Source organism: Marmota flaviventris, chromosome 7 (genome assembly GCF_047511675.1).
Source record: "Marmota flaviventris isolate mMarFla1 chromosome 7, mMarFla1.hap1, whole genome shotgun sequence".
Classification (NCBI taxonomy): domain Eukaryota; kingdom Metazoa; phylum Chordata; class Mammalia; order Rodentia; family Sciuridae; genus Marmota; species Marmota flaviventris.
Window position 1 is genome coordinate 49,451,806 of NC_092504.1, and position 5,957 is coordinate 49,457,762.

At 34.8% G+C, this 5,957-nt stretch overlaps 1 pseudogene; it reads left to right on the forward strand.

Annotated features, from left to right (window-relative positions):
- The first annotated feature begins 464 nt into the window (after window positions 1-464).
- On the forward strand, window positions 465-5,369 carry LOC114102082 (torsin-1A-interacting protein 2-like; annotated as a pseudogene).
- Window positions 5,370-5,957: the final 588 nt, after the last annotated feature.

Below are 5,957 nucleotides of genomic sequence, written 5' to 3' on the forward strand. Positions count from 1 at the left end.
AAACTATTTTACCCCATAGTATACCTAATATTATCAGATTTAAAATCCTAGACTCCAAATCCTCCAAATTTCAGCTCTCTATACTGTTGCTTTTTTCATTTCTATAATAATCATTCATTAGTTCAACAAATACATCTAGGCTTTTTAAACAGACACCAACATACTCATACACTCTTTGAAAGAAATGACTCAAAATATTTACAATGTCTCTATTGTTTAAAATGAGGAGTGATGAATGATTTTATTTACATTTTCATTATGTGTATAACTTTGATATCAGATCATGTATGGTTTCATCATAAGAAAAATATTAATAGTTGATATTTCATTTTCAACTCTTTCAGGAAAAAGCATTTGGTTATTAGTATGTAACAAACATTTTATCAATTAAAACAGTAATTTGCAAATACTTTGCATGGTGGAACACCTCCATAATGTAGTTTTGAGAAAACACCAGGTAAACAATGCTGCTTAAGACCAAGAGCATTCACTCGGTGAGCTGGTGTCTCAAACCTTGGCACATTGGTAACTTGTACATCAGTTTGTTGTACTTTGGTAGGAAAGTTGGGCATGGTTTAAGACATATTATACATTATACATATTATATAATTATATATTATACAATTATAATTAGTCTTAGGACCATTATAACTATATATTTGAGGATACTGATTTTCTTTTTTGCTTGTTTAAGTTTTCAACATTAACTTAAAAAGGATGAAATAACAGTTGAGAATTTATCTTTACAAATGTTGAATATAATAACTTATCCCTTAGTGGTGTCTTTTAACTTTTCCTTTTTTATGTGAATATATTTTTTCATCAAAAAATATCACTTCTCATTTAATGCTAAAGATTATTATACAAATATATTCTTATCTCTTGGCTTGTTCTAAAGTTCAAATCTTATTTTATGTCAAATAATTACCTTTCAAATATATTAATTTATTTTATATTGTGCTTGTTTGCAAAGAAGTATTTGCATACAATTCAAGAATAACCCATAAATATAGGATTCTAATTCATCATTATGCATTATGTGTAGTTAAACATAAATATTTGAAAATTTTAACCATTCAACATTAACTTATAATAAATGAATAAGTAATATATTATGAATTCTTAATAGTTGGTACATAATTCAAATAATAAATGAACCTATTCCTTAAAATAAGTTAATCACATTAAACTAAACCTGAATTAGAGAATCAATTTTCTATATTGTAATAACTCTACTCTGTAAGGTTATGTTTTTGAATGGCCTTTCTTTATCTCTACCTCCTATTCAAGTTACCATTTATTTAACTTTTTTTTTAAGAGAGAGCATGAGAGAGAGAGAGAGAGAGGGAGAGAGAGAGAACTTTTAATATTTATTTTTTAGTTTTCGGCAGACACAACATCTTTGTTCCTATGTGGTGCTGAGAATCGAACCCGGGCTGCACACATGCCAGGCGAGCGTGCTACTGCTTGAGCCACATCCCCAGCCCTATTTAACTTTCTTTATGCTAAAAAAAATAAAGAAAAAATACTTTTTAAACTTCATGGCCATGAATTTATTCTTCAATGCTGTAATAATGATTTCTCTTTGCAACTCTGAAGGAGGTTAGGGATAATGCTAAGTTAATGATTGATTCAGTCTGTTTTCTTAGCTTCCACCAAAAAAATAATTTACTATTTTTTTTTCACTTAATGCTGTGTTTTCTACAGGCTTCTTTTTCAGTATATCTCTGGAGTCTTTGGACTTCTTATGCGAAAGACTCTCAAACCTATAGCTCTCAATAAGGTCTCTATGTGTGAACTTCCTTTTTCTGCCACCAAACTCTAAATTGATATATGGATATTCTTGAATCTACAGTATATTTCAACTATGGTAGGCACAAAACTAAATTAATTACCTTTTATCAGCATTTCAATTTGTTTGTTGAGAAATTTATGCTATCTTTGCTCCACTTCTATTATCTCTCACACCCAGTGAGTTACAAAATCTCCAAAATTCTACTTTCAAAATAAGGTCTAAATCCATTCTTTATCTTTCATCCTCCCCAATCCCACCACCATTATTATGGTGGTTAAGACACTTATCATCTGTTTTCAAGAATTTTATAGGTCTCCTGAATTCTCTATGAATAGATATTTAGAGTTACAGTATTATCATCTGCATTTTTGCCAAAGTTTTGCTGAGATACAGTTCTAATAAGAATATTTTGCTTAAGACATAGTTATGAATTCTTATTGCCTACAAATGAAAGTTTAAACTGTGTTTGATGGCATACAAGTTTGAACTCAATACTTAATAAATTTATCATTTAAGACCAGTTCTTCTTTCTCTAGTAATGGCCATTTTGTAGTTATCTTTCTACACAGGGCACCAAATGGGTCTCAGAAATTTATTTCTTTCATCCACAGATGTCTGTGATCCACAATTTGCCAATAAAGTGATACAGTCAGGCTCCAAAAATTAAAATAGTAACACACAATCACAGAAGAGTTGAAAATAGTGCAATGATAATGCAGGAGCCCAGTTACATTGGCTGTATGGAGTTATAAAGACACCCCAGGGAGCATCCTCACTAGCTTGTTTTCCTGGTGTCCATAATCCCTTGTTTCTGCCTTGCTTTATAAAACTAATTCTTCAACCATTTAATTGATTCTGTGAAATATTAGGTAACAAGCCAGGGAAATTATTTTTCTTTCTTTTTGCTATTGGAATTAAGGATTGAACCTGTGGGCATTTGACTACTGAGCTATATCTCCAGGTCTTTTTATTTTATTTATTTATTTTTTTTAAGACAGGATGTTGCTAAATTGCTTAGGGTCTCACTAAGTTGCTGAAAGTGGCTTTGAACTTGTGATTCTCATACCTTCGCCGCTCAAATTGCTGGGATTACAGGCATGTGCCACTGTTCCTGGCTGGAATTTATCTTTTTTTAAGTTAACAAAATCTGAGAAGACCTTCTGCTTTCCAGCATTGTGGAGCAGAAGGAACATTTGAAGGACTTCCCTGCTACTGACAAATCACTCAAATCCCCACTAGAACTTGTATGTGAAACATTCCCAGTACCCTCCAGCCAACTCAGCATCAGCTACTCCTGTGACTGGGTCCAGATTAAGTTCCTCCCAAGACAGATTTCATTGGATCCACTCTCAAGAGAACTCTGCCAGGTTTTCCTGCCCCCTCTACAGCACTGTACAGTGCCAAGGCCTTAAGATTTCCATATAACTGCCAGAGAGAGTGCCAGCAAAGCAGAATAAGCCACAAACTCTGTATGGTGCCTCTACCAGCTGATAATGGACAAGAAAAAAAAATGACTATTTGATACTAGAGCCCCCCCCCCCCTTTTTTTTTTGCAAAGGTAGGATTTGAGGAAGCTGTTCTAAGATCTGTTCTGCTGGTAAGTGACTGATAACATCTGGATCAGTCCCTGAGTTCAGAGACTCAGCTGCAACTGAGTGAAAAACAGACAATGACATCTAGAAGAATTGCACTGAGGTGCAAGCCACATTAAACCCTCTGAAGTGAATGCTGGTTGAACTAAGAAATTGCTAAACCAAACCTGTAATGGGACGGGCTATTTGGGCATCTCTGTCATTTTGCCTCTTGCTGTTACTTTAATTCTGTGTTGTCTTTCAAAGTCCAGATACTTTTCTTTTTTTAAATTTATTTTTCTTTTTTTGTATTTTTTAAAAATATATGACAGCAGTGGGAAGAATTACAATTCTTATTACACATATAGGGAACAATTTTTCATATCTCTGTATATAAAGTATGTTCATGCCAATTTATACCTTTATACATGTACTTCGTTGTTTTATTTTTTGCATCACAATTCTTGATACACATATATGCCACAATTTTTCATATCTCTGTTTGTATATAAAGTATGTTGACACCCAATTAAAGTCTTCATACATGTACTTTGTATAATGATGTCAATCACATTCCACCATCCTTGCTAATCCCCTGCCCCTCCCTTACCCTCTGACCCTTCTTCCCTATCTATAATTCATCTATTCCTCCCATGCTCTCCCTCCCTACCCTACTATGAGTCAACCTTCTTATATCAGAGAAAACATTTGGCATTTGTTGTTTTGGGATTGGCTGCCTTCATTTAGCATTATCTTCTCCAATGTCATCCATTTACCTGTAAATGCCATGATTTTGTTCTTTTTTAATACTGAGTAAAATTCCATTGTATATATGCCACATTTTTTTATCCATTCATCCGCTGAAGGACATCTAGGTTGGCTCCACAGTTTAGCTATTGTAAATGGTGCTGCTAAAACATTGAAGTGGCTGTGTCCCTATAGGACCTAGGAATTAAACCAGAGGCTGCATCTAATAGAATAAAAAATAGGCCCTAATCTTCATCATGTGGGATTAGGCCCCAACTTCCTTAATAAGACTCCTATAGTGCAAGAATTAAAACCAAGAACCAATAAATGGGGTGGACTCAAACTAAAAAGTTTCTTCTCCACAAAAGAAACAAACTTTGATGTGAACAGAGAACCTACATCTTGGGAGCAAATTTTTACCCCTCCCACATCAGATAGAGCACTAATCTGTAGGGAATATAAAACTCAAAAAGCTAAACACTGAAAAAACAAATAACTCAGTCAACAAGTGGGCTAAGGACCTGAAAAACACTTCTCAGAAGAGGATATACAATCAATCAACAAATATATGAATAAATGCTCATCATCTCTAGCAGTCAGAGAAATGCAAATCAAAACTACTCTAAGATATCATCTCAATCCAGTCATAATGGCAGCTATCATGAAGACAAAAACAATAATTGTTGGTAAGGATGTGGGGGAAAAGGCACTCTCATACATTGCTGGTGAGACTGCTAATTGGTGCAGCCAATTTGGAAAGCAGTATGGAGATTCCTTGGAAATCTGGGAATGGAGCCACCATTTGACCCAGCTATTCCTCTCTCATACTATACCCAAAGGACTTAAAAACAACTTACTACAGGGAAACAGCCAGCTACTTTTCCATTCACATTGCCCTGATTTGGGGCAGCAGTGGTTCCCTCGTTTAGAAATAGGCCTTTGGTTGTACCAAATTGAACTTGCTGAAAATGATTGCTACCAAATATTCTTAGATCACATTAACAGATCTAATTATTGCCCAGAATGCTATCCTCTTAATCCTGCTAATAGAAGCCTTGTTCTTTCTTGGTTCTTCCCATTTGAGTAGGCTCCCCAATATCTCACCAGGTGGACCTTTAAAAAAATGTACCAGCCATGTCTTCTGGGTCCTCCACTGATTAGAAAAAGGATACATGGCTCCAGAGTAGCTGGTTAACCCTGCATTACAGTTAATCTTGACTAGAACAGAATAAACATTAAGCAAAAAACTTGACTGAAATAAATAACTTCTATAATAGAAAAATCATGCAGACTCTAGAGGGTTTTGTTCTAGTAGCCCAAGGAACATGGAAATGCAATTCATTCCTTTTTGTGAGTGATGCTAGGGAACAAACCTGGGGTCTCACTCATGCTAGGCAAGCACTACACCACTGAGCTACATCCCCAGCCTCCTTTCTAAATCTGACCCAGATTGTCACTACTTTGGGGAACTGCTTAGATTATCGGGTCTGCTTCTGGGGATAAGCATATTTTGTTTAGCATGCCATTAGTATTCTAACCATCTGGTTCATCTAGGATGAGAGTAATCCATATAAACGATGTTCTGAAACTAGCTTGCCCCTTCTAAAAAGTTATATATCATAATTATTGGCATACAATAAGGAATTCCCGGAGGGGAGGCCCCATACTATGTGCTCCATAATTGTATCTTTAACAATAACTGTGGGAAAGCATTCTCTTTATAGCTGGATTCTAGATTCTTCCAATAAATTTTAATAAGAAACTATATTGCTCTCAATTGCCCCTCTTCTATATTTATCAGTGATACATTCCAGATATACCTATGAGTGTGTGCATAAATGTGT